Raw genomic sequence first — 13,764 nt, 5'->3', positions numbered from 1 at the left:
CAAATGTTGTATCCATGCAGGAATTTACCTATTTGCTTGAATGGAGACTTGACTCTCAACTGGACTGCCCCGGGGACCCAAACAAGAACCACTACTACCCAGGCTGAACTGTAACTGATTAAGCCTCTGTACGTAGGAGATCTGCAGCCTTTCCCTTTCCCTTTCCAGCCCTTTCACTTAGCCATGTGTCTGAGTAGTTTTTGGGCCCACATAAGGTCTAGCAGTTAAAGCACCTATGGTACTTGCCTGAGCTGTGGTGCACTTGGCACCCTCAGGTTTTGGTGTACTGGGCAGCCACCGTAATTACAAACAATCTTACACTACATTTGATCATATCTGGCTCTTTAACATTCCTTGTCAACATTTTGGCATAGTGCAGACTCAGCTTTTCTAGTTGATGCCCTTGTCCTCTTTGACTGACTGTTCTATCAAGTCTATCTCTAAGCCCTTCACTTAAGAGTCTTAATTAGAGCTTTTCGCTCCATAAGAAGCTGTGGGAAAGAATCTGTGTATAACGATTATCCCCACATCCTGATTGCTCACCGTCTTAGCATCCTTGTCAGTCATACTGATTATTCTCACCTGGAACACATTCCCTTTGGTCCTGATTGAAACAGTTCTCATGACTGTGTATTCATAGCTTCAAACTACAGCTGAGAGGGAAATGGTTTTCCAATACACAAAACTTTTTGAGATTTCAAAATTTTCCCCCTTCTGCACCAGGATGGAACCGAGATCTTTTGAAAAGTGCATGTGAGAGTAGGAGTGTAAGGCAGAGGCATCCATCATAATCTGCTGATTAGGGCACTCACATGGCTGTGGGAGACCCAGCTTCAAGTCCCTAGTCTGCAATTCTCTGACCTCCCAGGTGAGTGCTCTGACTCTTAGGTTATTGGCTGTTCTGGGGTGGGTCTCTTTCAGTGTCTCCTGCTGAAGACACTGAATAAATAATTAAATATTTGTTGGAACAGGGACTTGGACCCGAGTCTCGCACATCACGCGAGAATGCCCTAACCACTCTCTCTATCTCTCTCTCTCTCTCTCTCTCTAACCGGAAATTCCATCCTAGACCTGAGGAGAGTTTTGTTGAAACTGGTGTGTTCCCATGAAAAGTTTTGGTTTGGATGAATCAGCATTTTCCAATACAAATATTTTAAAACATGAGGGGGAAAAATCCCAATCAGATTTACTTCAAACACCCCCACAAATCAACTGCTGCCATATTTTGTGTTTAGAGACAGTCGAGCATGATGACACAGCTTAATGTCCATTTTACTCCAAGCCACCAGAGAACGGAGATCTCTGTCCAGCTGGTGGCATGGTGGGACTGCCTCTCAGGGCTGAAGATTTTGCCTTTCTGCTTGATATTCACTTCCACCAAACAACATCTAGCAAACATGGTTTTAGAAAATTCCACAGGAAATCATGTAGTGCAATTTGATAAAGTCTACCCCTCACCTAAGAAATGTTTGACACTACAACAGGGTCTGTTTACTATGCAGAAATTCCATGTTTTGTGGAAGTTTTACATACCCCTCAGTTTGCAAGGGCTGATGGTTAATAATTACTAATATAAATTCCTGTAAAAATTGTTATTTTTCCTGTCAGCACTGAGCGATCTCCACATCAAATTTAAAGCAAACTCTGCTTCCATAGTCAAAACCATGGAGTATTTTGAGCCTTAGGTTTATTCAGTATATTATTTTCCTTCAGCAGAAGATCATTAACTTTGCACATTAAGCCATTTATGCACTAACTTTTTACACGGTATTCTTCTATTGCTTACTGTTGGACCTGGACACCTTTCTGCAAGGATGAAGTGACATATTTGAAGTGGTGCAGGAAAAGGTGTGCCAGATAGTCTTTGTAAAGTATACAAATAAATGTTAGGAGCTCACCTTCCTGACAGAGGTACTTCGCTGCCTTCTCATCTGATCAGTCATTCACAGAGGTTAGCTTTCAAGTCTGTTAAATCCTTCTGAATTTCATAATCATCTGCACAGATAGTAAATTGCTTCTCCATCAAGAGTGCTTTAGTCTATTTGAAGCCACTGCCTGCCACCAGTTGTGATATTTGCTGCTTCAGATAAACCATACGTACTGGTAACACTACAAGTCATAGGCAGGAACACACACAGGAATGCAGAACAGAAGCCCTCATCAAGAGCTTCTTCCTAGGCCAACCACAATGCATGCAGGCAGGACTATGGTAAATATACCGAGCCACCTGTTATTGGAAGCACTATTTGCATTTATCAGTCAAATATTTTCTTACCAGCTCGTCCAGTCATTTGAAATATCTCAAGCGAAAGAAAGGGGGAAATACACGAGATCCCTTCCTCCCTTTATTCCCATGACAACCATAAATTCTCCAGAAAGCTTTTTAACCTTAAAAAGGACAAATCAGCTTGACCCAGAAGAGCTATTGCTGTAACCTGATCTTCCAAAAAAGAGTAGATGGTACCTAACTGAATTAAAGAATGGTGGACTTGCCCAGCTGTCCCCTCGAGACATAAGAGATAAGGGGCATTGGACTAGAGGGACGTGAGAGGCCTCTGAGTCTGTGCCAGAAGAGTTGCCACAACAGATAAAAAGTGGGAGAGAGAGAGAGTGTACAGTCCCTATTTGAACCTCCTCATCTCCATTTTGGATTTGTATGTAAATTCCCTAAGCATACATTTCAGAGCCTCACAAAAGATTCAGCTGGGTTCAGATGAAAGTTCCTGAGGTTCTAGGAACAGGAAGTTCCAGAACCCTTTTTAATTGATGCTCCCATACCAGATTATGTTCCACATTATACAACTTCCTGACTAAAAGGCGAAAGGTTGACACTTCATTCACTTGTTATGTTACAAGCTGCAGCTCATACCACTACATCTAAAACAGTTTACTCCAGTCCATGATGCAAACATACTATGGCCAGGAGTGTTACACAAATGCCTGTGAATCTGTGGTTCTCAGATTCTAGGCTGGCTTCTCCTCCTTGTTTCCAGTTGCTAAATTTATTTAAAAACATTAGTATCTTTTAGTTTTCCATGTAACCTGTAGTTGCCTCAGGGAAGTTGTCTGGTCACAAATGAGAACGGATTCTAGTAGCATATAGTCTGCACTTGGGCAAAAGTTTGAGAGCCCCTGCTATGTAAATAAACAGATAAAAATAATGCATATGGTCAGTTAAAATGGAGTGAAGAAACCATCTCTCTCTGACAAAAGCTTAGCATTCTTTATAATTCTACTCTTTGGTTTCTTTCCTTTACTATTAGTGATAATAGGCCAAATTCATCCCCGATGTAACTCCACTGAAGATGATGAAGTTATTTCAGGGATGAATTTGGCCCATTTTGCTTTTCAGGAACCTAAAAAACCAGAAATGCCACATCTTTGTCACTATTTCAACTTGAATGCTATTCAGAGGAGGGATGCACAATACATCTTTGTCTTCTTCCTGCTAATAACACACATTGTAGGTCAGCTGCATCATTAACATTTGCAGCTGATGCATTTGCCTAGTCAGTATAAATTTCTTGGAACTGTACAGTCCTACCCATTGTTTTCAAAACCTTGATTTTTCTTAGCATTATCATCATCCAAATGTATTTAAAGATGAAACTATTAGAAACACAATTGGTGAATTAATGTCATGAGGACTGCTGCTGGCAGCTCATCAATTTTTGATATGCCACTCAGACAAATGAAACATAAGCCACCCAGAACAAGGGGACCTTTTGACACTTCAAAGGAAACCCCTATGGGTGGTTTCCTCTTGAAGCCGCACTAAACTGGCTCGATCTCCTCAGCTGGAAGCTGCCAATGTCTCATTAACCCCTAAACAGGCCCTGCATGAGCTTTTCTTTTCAGCTATAATTATGCCATGCACTCCTGTTATGCTGTACTGAATTGCAACACTGTCACCAGCACATTATAAACATCCACCCTAATTGAAAAGCAGATTAGACTCTTGTGTTAATTAGCCAAAAGCCCGCCCACTTGCATGCATTATGATTGCCTCTTAAATACTGAGGATGTTAAAATCCCTCAGAAAGACAAGGCAGACTTAATTGCAATAACCTGCAAATTAAGTTTAATTTACTTTAAATTTACCGGTTTAGCAGGCTCATTTGATGGTGTTAATGTTCTAGCAAATTAATTATCTGAATTAGTCATGCCTGGTGGAGTTTTGCAGCAGAATACATTGTACAGTGGCCTATTAATAACAGACAAACAGGACAGGATTAATGAGAAGATTATGCTAAAGTTCTTTTTTAAAAACAAGGATCTTGCATGAATTCAAATATAATCACCAAAGTGCAAATACAGACACAGAATATAAACAAACTGAAATTTATTATACTCTGTGGCATGCCATCTAAGAGAAACAGTAAAACATTACCAGTGAAATATTTGATAGAAGGAGGCCTCTTCTATGCACTCAAGTAGATCACTTCTCACAGCAAAACATTTCCCATTAACTGTTGTGTCTATACCAGACTTCAAATATGTAAGTGCTTTTGAGAGTACTTGTACTACACAGAGAGAGCTGATAAATAAATTAGAAATAACAAGTCATACGTTAATTCCATAGTCCACTTTGTGGCTTATGAGGCAGTGAGATTGCTTTTTTGTATTCCATTGCTAACCACTGTCTCTGCTGTAGTGAAAAATAAAGAAAGAAAGAAATAGTTCTATACTGAGATATAGCTGCAAGTAAACAGGAAAAGGAACTCCTTGCTTTCCTCTGTTCCCTACAGAAATACAGCAGGAGGGGGGGAAACCCTCTAATTGCCTTTGGAATAGCTTTCAAAATAACAGGACTTGTAAACAATGTCAAAGTAGAATCATTCAGCTTGCAGAAAATGTTGAATGACACTGCTGGAGAAATGAAGATAGCAGTGACAAATATCCATTTATCTGGCCCTTCTTAGGAAAGTTCAGACTGGTTACTAGCTAAGTGTTGCCTCTTCCATTAAGTCTCTGTGGTGGAAAGAAAATGCCTCAAGGGATCCAAAAAATAATCATTGGTCAGCTTGAACTGAATGCAATTGAATTTAAAATCTTAGATTATTGATTGGAATCTGGCTGTCAAAGCCATCATTTGCTGTGAAGAGTCAATGCTTTTGTCAACATCCATTCAAGCTGCTTTCGTGTTATGGTGCACTGTGCCCAACAAAAGACCCCACATTTGCATCATTCCTGCATGTATTGTATCTTGTGTAAAATAAAAATGCCACCACTTGAAAGGAAAGACTGAACTATGCATTTCTTAGAAACAAATTCTCTTGTTAAAGAAAGAAAGGTTTCGTGGGAGAAAAATATGCATAATTGCTCTGTGGGACATATTTTAACTTTTGAGGGAAAAAAGCTAAAATGAAAAAAAGTTTCAATTTTTTAAAATTTGTGTTGATATATCATGCAGGCCCTTGCTCCTAGGCTTATTTTTTCTCCATCTCTCTCTCAGAGAGATTACAATTTGCAGCACTAAATGAAATTGGCAGAAAAGAGGCATTATTAAAATTTGGCAGAAAAAGGACAATAACAGCATTCCACTTTAGTTATTCCACTTTAAAAAGCTGGTTCATGAAGGGTTGAAATGACTTTAGTAAAAACCTCTAGGGAATAGAAAATACACCATGAAGAAAATGGATTTCTGTGACACATAAACAAAAGGCAAATGACTAATGTATTTACATATAACATGTGGTGTATTCATTGCACACCATGGTGACAGAGTTGTTTACTTCATTTATAATTTATACAGCAAAATCTTATTATATGTGTAACTAATTTGCCCAATGATAATATACAATGGGAGATGAGGCTGCCATTATATTCTGTCATTAAGAACAAAAGATTTTCATTTGTTAGTTAATTTTTTCCCCTGGCGTCCTTTCCCATAGTATACAACCTACACACTTATGTTTCTTTTAAATCATGGTGACATTGAGGTAAGAAGAAAGTACCAATGAACTTCTGAAAAAAAACAAAAAACCCACACACATCTGCTTTAAATAGTCCTCACTTCTCGAGTTCCCTATGATATCAGCAATGACAATATACAAAGAACCTTTCACAGGTGATGTGTACATACCAAAAAAAAAAAAGGGAATGTCAAAATAAATATAGTCTCCAGAAGATCTTTTCTCTGAAAAAATTTCAAACATATACTAGAAGTAGCATTAGAATGTGTGACTAGACAGTTCATCTCAGACTACAGGGAGCGGGTGGGAGGACGGTGATGAGGGAATTATCTTGATATATTTTCCACTGTGGCACACAAGACAGTGTGAGCCTCTGAAAGGAATTGTTATCACCAACTCAGTCATTCCCTTCTATGGTGAGTGTATTACAGAGAGAGTAGAAGTCTGCAAAATATTCCAGAACAGAAGTATTTGCTTCCTATGCTACACACACATAATCCTGAATTAATTCAAATGTAATCATCTAAGTACAAATACTGAGATATAAACACATATATTTGTATGTATTTCAGCTATGTCCATCTTCCTTTGTTGCACCTTTGGAAAAGGAAAATCCACCTTTGCGAATTTGTAAAGACATAGCAATTTAATAACTGTCAAGTCCCTTCTGAATTTTCATTGCAAAAATCATTCCAGTCTAGGGAATGGGAAGGGAAGAGGGAAATGCTTTTAAACAATAAAATGTATTTTTCTGAAGCTTGGAGCTGTCAGACTTCATTCAATATAATAGACCCTGACAGTTCATGGCCACTCTTAAAAACTGGGTGAAGCATTTGCGGTTGCAAATGAGTGTGTTAATAACACAGAAGGACTTTATTTGGATAAAGTGGGAACTGCTGTTGAACCTGGACATGTAGCACCAAAACCTTTTACTACCTAAATTAATGTACTGTGCAAATATCTCTATAGTGACACTCCAGCAGTCCATTTGATACAGTCAGAGCTGTATGCATCAAAGCCTTAGTGTGTTCAACCTAAATGCTGACAAGGCTGTAAGTTCAAAAAGCAGGTAAGAAAGTGAATCTCAGCATGCCAACAGTGAGAATGTAATATACAGTGCACATGCATGGAAAGGTTTTAGAGCTATTTTGTCTGGATCGGGCTGAGGGAGAGAATCACATCCCTGATCCTGGTGTCACTTCACTGCATTAACTGCCATAGGCTCAGTTACAGGAGGAGCCCAGAGATTGGAACTGAGGTTTGACTATGAGAAAGTGCCACAGTAGATCAAAAGACAACAAAGGAAGAGTAAGTAATGTAAAGGAGAAGAGGGAATTGCAAAAATACCCATAAGAGTTAGGCATTTTTCCCTTCTGTGAAAGGTACAAAAATATTGCATTGCTAACTTTGCTTTTCTGTAGGTTTTCAATATGTTCATTACTGGCCTAGAGAAAGGTGGCAAAGTTTGTTGCTGACATCCAAACTGGAAATATTTTGACCTAAGATCATCTTCAGGAAGATCTGGATGCATTAAGTGAGTGGTCTGCAAAATGGCTGATGCAATAGAGTTTTGACACAAGGAAATGGAGAGGATGCTTTTGGGTTCTAAAATCGTGAAGTCTATTTATCTTTAGTCACCTTTTATCTGCTAGTCATCATTCTATGTAGGCACCTAGAAATGAACTGTTGCTGCCTACATAACTGAGTGTACCTAAGAATGAAAGGGACATAAGGCTAGATTTTTCAAATAGCGCAGGTCTCATTTAGCTACATAAATAAGACTCAGATTTTCCAAAGAGCTCAGCACCCAACTGCAACCAAAGTGCTGGGCTGTTCGGAAAGTCTCACCACTTATTTTGGTGCCTAAATGGGAGCTGAACACTTCTAAAAATCTGGCACTTTGAAACACAAATAAACTGGTGCATGAAGATGAGACCACATTGATCAATCATGGCAAAGAAGTTCAATAGGATCCTTAGCTGAATTGAAATAAGAAAAGGGGACATTTGTATATGTACTTAGATTGTAAGCCGTTTGGGCCTGGGACCATGTCATTTTGTGAGTTTGCAGTGTGCCTAGCACAAAAGGACCTCAGTCCTGATCAAGGCTTCTGGGTGCTTTAGGTTTTGTGTGGATCAAAAGCTTATCCCTCTCACCAGAAGAAGTGGGTCCAATAAAAGATATTACCTCACCTGCCTTGTCTCTCTAATATCCTGGGACCAGCACGGCTACAACAACACTGCATACATTCTTAGTTGTGTGGCGGTTTTTTTTAAATATAAACTGTCCCCAAAGCATCTGAAGACAATGGGCTTCCTTCCTGCACTCAAGCCTCTCACCTGTGGAGTGCCTGCTACATATAGGGTAGCCAGCCAATGATTCTAGGTCTATTGTTGTCCAAGAGGCAGGGGTAGGTCCTTGTAGATGTCAGAGGGCAGAAAGTCCATTGAAGTCCACACTCCAATTCCAGTAGAGTGTGCCACAGGGCCCTTCCCATTACCTAACCCTCATACTCAGTTGCTCCTCTTTTCCTCTCATGTTCCCCCAGCCAACAGTGCATCTCAGAATCCCCAGGGTCCTGGCTCCAGGAGGGGTGGGGCCTTCCCTTTCTCAACCTTCAGACCTATCAGTGTGGGACATCAGCAATCAAAATATATGACAAATGACCAAAATGTGGCAACCTGCATTTTGTTTCATGCTTCACCATAACTGATGGATTCCAATTTTTTTAACTAAAACCCTGTTTTTAAGGATATTTTCTCACTGTGCACATTAAATAAAACATTTTTAAGATAGAAAATTGGAAATACAAATTCTATTATATGCTACCCTAAGGGCTCCCCACATGAATCATCAGCAAGCTTTCAAATCCCTAGCATTGATTACTATCACTTGAGCTATAGAGAATAATTACTAGCCTTTTTGTGGAACAGTCACTACTGGGAGACTTGGCATAAACTTTGCCAACGGGTTAGAAAGTATTTGTTAGACAGCAATAAAATATTGGGGATCAGGAAATTTGGGCTCTACCCCTGACTTGTGAGTATAATGTGGTACAGTGTTTAGAGATAGGCTAACCAAAGCACATAGGTTTGGTCTATTCAATCTGAGTAGCAGTGTTTCTGAGTGACTAACCTGTAGGTCTTCCATATTACAGATCTGAGTTCCATCCTAACACTATCTGAAATGACATTGTACAACCTCTCTTAACGTATTTAGTGGGTAATGCTTGACTGCCTAGGTCACATGAGATCTCTAGGCAGGGAACAAGGGGTCTAAGTTAGCTCCTACATCCTGGTGTTGCTGAGTCTCTCCTTCCTGAAATTTCACATAAGATTCTAGCCTGCCATGCACTGGGGGAACGGAGATGTTGCATGGAACAACATCAACAAGGGGGTTGTGGAGGGAAAATGGGGATGTCAGTTTTAGACAGTGGTGAGGGGATGTTGACATACCTAGAGGTGCAATTGGTTGAGTAAAATGGGAGCAGCAGGAGATGGGGCCAAAAGGTAGGGAAAATAAGTTTTCACTTACCTTTGTAACACGGAGCAAAGACCATCCATTAGGATCAGTAAAGGATATCCTGCACAATCAATTCTATGTGGAAACATTACTATGACAATGTATGATGAAACTCTCAGGTACTGCAAACTGGATACTATTAACTTAGGCTTGAATAAAGACTGGGAGTGGATGTGTCATTACACAAAATAAAACTATTTCCCCATGCTTATTCCTCCCCCCGCTGTTCCTCAGACGGTCTTGTCAACTGCTGGAAAAGGCCCACCTTGATTATCACTACAAAAGTTTTCTGCCCCACGCTCTCCTGCTGGTAATAGCTCACCTTACCTGATCACTCTCGTTACAGTGTGTATGGTAACACCCATTGTTTCATGTTCTCTGTGTATATAAATCTCCCCACTATATTTTCCACTGAATGCATCCGATGAAGTGAGCTGTAGCTCACGAAAGCTTATGCTCAAATAAATTTGTTAGTCTCTAAGGTGCCACAAGTACTCCTTTTCTTTTCTCAGGTACTGAGAGACTGATCCTTCCTTTTTATCTGTTTTCAGCTCCATCACTACATAACTAGGAATATCAGTCCTAGAGCTAATTTTCCAAAGTATACAATGATTCATACTGCATCTCCACATGGGAAGAATGAAGTCCATAAATATTAAGGGGTTGGTGGCAAGTAATTATGTCCCAAATATGACCTAACTGAAAGGTGTTAGAATCTCAGAGTTTTCCATCTCAATCTGTTTGGCTGACTGGTTTGATTTTTTTTTTTTGAGGTGATAGTACATTCCCACACCCCTGCTTTAGATTTTCCATACAGATTGATGGATGACAGGACTCTATATGGCATTCTAGACTTTGAATATTAACTTATCCTGCAACATGAGGAAAAAATATCATGGAGACAGTACTTCTGGCTTTCACAATTTTACTGTGAGTCTCATGATATTTGGTAGTGTTCTTAAAGCCAAAGGTTCTGGTTTCACATGATTATGGGAGAATCTCAACTTTCATTTTAAAAAAAGTAAGTTTGTCGCCATCATGATTGTGACGAAAAACTTGAAAATGTGACCAGCCTGTACCCTAAAGATTAAAAAAACAGAAGATAGACAAGCCCTCTCAAATGTATTATTATTAGAAAAACTGATGACCTTTAAGCCAGTCTCATAATTTTTGAGCTCTTGAGGTTGGCAACAATGTGAACTGGAGGTTTTTCTCTTCTAGGAAATTTCAGAAATTTTAATAAAATGTGAGGGTAGTTGCCCAGTTATGCCACATGTATAAACTGTCATCAGCAATATCAGTAGATGCTTCCTAAATCTAAACTCAGTACAACAAACACTTTTTAAAGGTATTGCAGAGATTCCTACTGTTTGGGGAAGGAGAAGTTTCAGTGGATATGAAGGGACACGGTTTTAATACAAAAAGAACAGGAGTACTTGTGGCACCTTAGAGACTAACAAATTTATTTGAGCATAAGCTTTCGTGAGCTACAGCTCACTTCATCAGATCTTGGTAAGTGGAAGTTTTTCTTTCCCCTCCCTTTCTAACTCACAGTGAGACATAGTCCATTTGAATTTAATTCTTCCCATCTAATTGATCTGTGGAGGATCAGATTATCAGATTATCAAACCATCCCGATGAGTCGAAAGAATAGTAAATATGGCAGGCGACCAGCTTGGCTTAACGGTGAAATCCTAGCGGATCTTAAACATAAAAAAGAAGCTTACAAGAAGTGGAAGGTTGGACATATGACCAGGGATGAGTATAAAAATATTGCTCGGGCATGTAGGAATGAAATCAGGAGGGCCAAATCGCACCTGGAGCTGCAGCTAGCAAGAGATGTCAAGAGTAACAAGAAGGGTTTCTTCAGGTATGTTGGCAACAAGAAGAAAGCCAAGGAAAGTGTGGGCCCCTTACTGAATGAGGGAAGCAACCTAGTGACAGAGGATGTGGAAAAAGCTAATGTACTCAATGCTTTTTTTGCCTCTGTCTTCACGAACAAGGTCAGCTCCCAGACTGCTGCGCTGGGCATCACAACATGGGGAGTAGATGGCCAGCCCTCAGTGGAGAAAGAGGTGGTTAGGGACTATTTAGAAAAGCTGGACGTGCACAAGTCCATGGGGCCGGATGAGTTGCATCCGAGAGTGCTAAAGGAATTGGCGGCTGTGATTGAAGAGCCATTGGCCATTATCTTTGAAAACTCGTTGCGAACGGGGGAAGTCCCGGATGACTGGAAAAAGGCTAATGTAGTGCCAATCTTTAAAAAAGGGAAAAAGGAGGATCCTGGGAACTACAGGCCAGTCAGCCTCACCTCAGTCCCCGGAAAAATCATGGAGCAGGTCCTCAAAGAATCAATCCTGAAGCACTTACATGAGAGGAAAGTGATCAGGAACAGTCAGCATGGATTCACCAAGGGAAGGTCATGCCTGACTAATCTAATCGCCTTCTATGATGAGATTACTGGTTCTGTGGATGAAGGGAAAGCAGTGGATGTATTGTTTCTTGACTTTAGCAAAGCTTTTGACACGGTCTCCCACAGTATTCTTGTCAGCAAATTAAAGAAGTATGGGCTGGATGAATGCACTATAAGGTGGATAGAAAGTTGGCTAGATTGTCGGGCTCAACGGGTAGTGATCAATGGCTCCATGTCTAGTTGGCAGCCGGTGTCAAGTGGAGCGCCCCAGCGGTCGGTACTGGGGCCGGTTTTGTTCAATATCTTCATAAATGATCTGGAGGATGGTGTGGATTGCACCCTCAGCAAATTTGCGGATGATACTAAACTAGGAGGAGTGGTAGATACGCTGGAGGGCAGGGATAGGCTACAGAGGGACCTAGACAAATTGGAGGATTGGGCCAAAAGAAATCTGATGAGGTTCAATAAGGATAAGTGCAGGGTCCTGCACTTAGGACGGAAGAACCCAATGCACCGCTACAGACTAGGGACTGAATGGCTAGGCAGCAGTTCTGTGGAAAAGGACCTAGGGGTGACAGTGGACGAGAAGCTGGATATGAGTCAGTGTGCCCTTGTTGCCAAGAAGGCCAATGGCATTTTGGGATGTATAAGTAGGGGCATAGCGAGCAGATCGAGGGACGTGATCGTTCCCCTCTATTCGACATTGGTGAGGCCTCATCTGGAGTACTGTGTCCAGTTTTGGGCCCCACACTACAAGAAGGATGTGGATAAATTGGAGAGAGTCCAGCAAAGGGCAACAAAAATGATTAGGGGTCTGGAACACATGACTTATGAGGAGAGGCTGAGGGAACTGGGATTGTTTAGTCTGCAGAAGAGAAGAATGAGGGGGGATTTGATAGCTACTTTCAACTACCTGAGAGGTGGTTCCAGAGAGGATGGTTCTAGACTATTCTCAGTGGTAGAAGAGGACAGGAGAAGGAGTAATGGTCTCAAGTTGCAGTGGGGGAGGTTTAGGTTGGATATTAGGAAAAACTTTTTCACCAAGAGGGTGGTGAAACACTGGAATGTGTTACCTAGGGAGGTGGTAGAATCTCCTTCCTTAGAAGTTTTTAAGGTCAGGCTTGACAAGGCCCTGGCTGGGATGATTTGATTGGGGATTGGTCCTGCTTTGAGCAGGGGGTTGGACTAGATGACCTCCTGAGGTCCCTTCCAACCCTGATATTCTATGATTCTATGTTGTCATAGGTGTGTGAAAATCCACAGGCACAGGATCATGGAAAATCCCATGAGTGTTTATAATTTGCTTTTTCCTGCAGATTAAACCTCTTTCTACATAATTATTGGTGCCCATTTGGCAAATATATAAGCAGGTAGCACAGAAACTAGTTTCCCTGGGCAGATGTAATGTAATTGAGAAAGCAATGACACGCTGCTCTTAAGTTTACATTCTACAGTCAGTCCATATGCCAACCTTCATCTATGGTAGGACTTCCAAGGGAGTAGCATTCACATCAAGGAGGATATGTGGCCCTCAGTTGGGATACACAAGGCAAGAATAAGTTCTAAAGCGGCCACTACCATTGGTGGATGAAATCCATACTCACCCACTCTATGGGTGTAGAGGCAGACCATGGCTTTGTGCTCTGGATGGGCATCAAACCTGCAGAGACCTAAGTGAGGCGATCAATGGCTCTGTAGTTTATAAAATGGATATCACCACCATATAAGTGATATGGACTGATACATACATTTATTAATATACCAGATTAAAGGCATCATTATCCTATACTAGAGGTAGTTTCTGTAAGATTGTGCCCTCACCATGTGAATATTTAGGAAAAAAACATACATTTTCTTTTTCTTATAAACAATGAAAAATGCAAAAGAAATTCACACACAAAACTCCATTTCAGC

The 13,764-nt window shown here is 40.6% G+C and overlaps 1 long non-coding RNA gene across 2 annotated transcripts in view; it reads right to left on the bottom strand.

The window, feature by feature from the left end:
• LOC141982304 (uncharacterized) overlaps positions 1–13,764 on the bottom strand; it is a 149,277-nt gene that overhangs the window by 72,492 nt on the left and 63,021 nt on the right. The gene's annotated exons all lie outside the window — the stretch shown is intronic.

Source organism: Natator depressus, chromosome 1, assembly GCF_965152275.1.
Source record: "Natator depressus isolate rNatDep1 chromosome 1, rNatDep2.hap1, whole genome shotgun sequence".
Lineage (NCBI taxonomy): Eukaryota > Metazoa > Chordata > Testudines > Cheloniidae > Natator > Natator depressus.
Note: the sequence above shows the minus strand (reverse complement) of the source record. Positions and strands in the feature narration are given on the sequence as shown.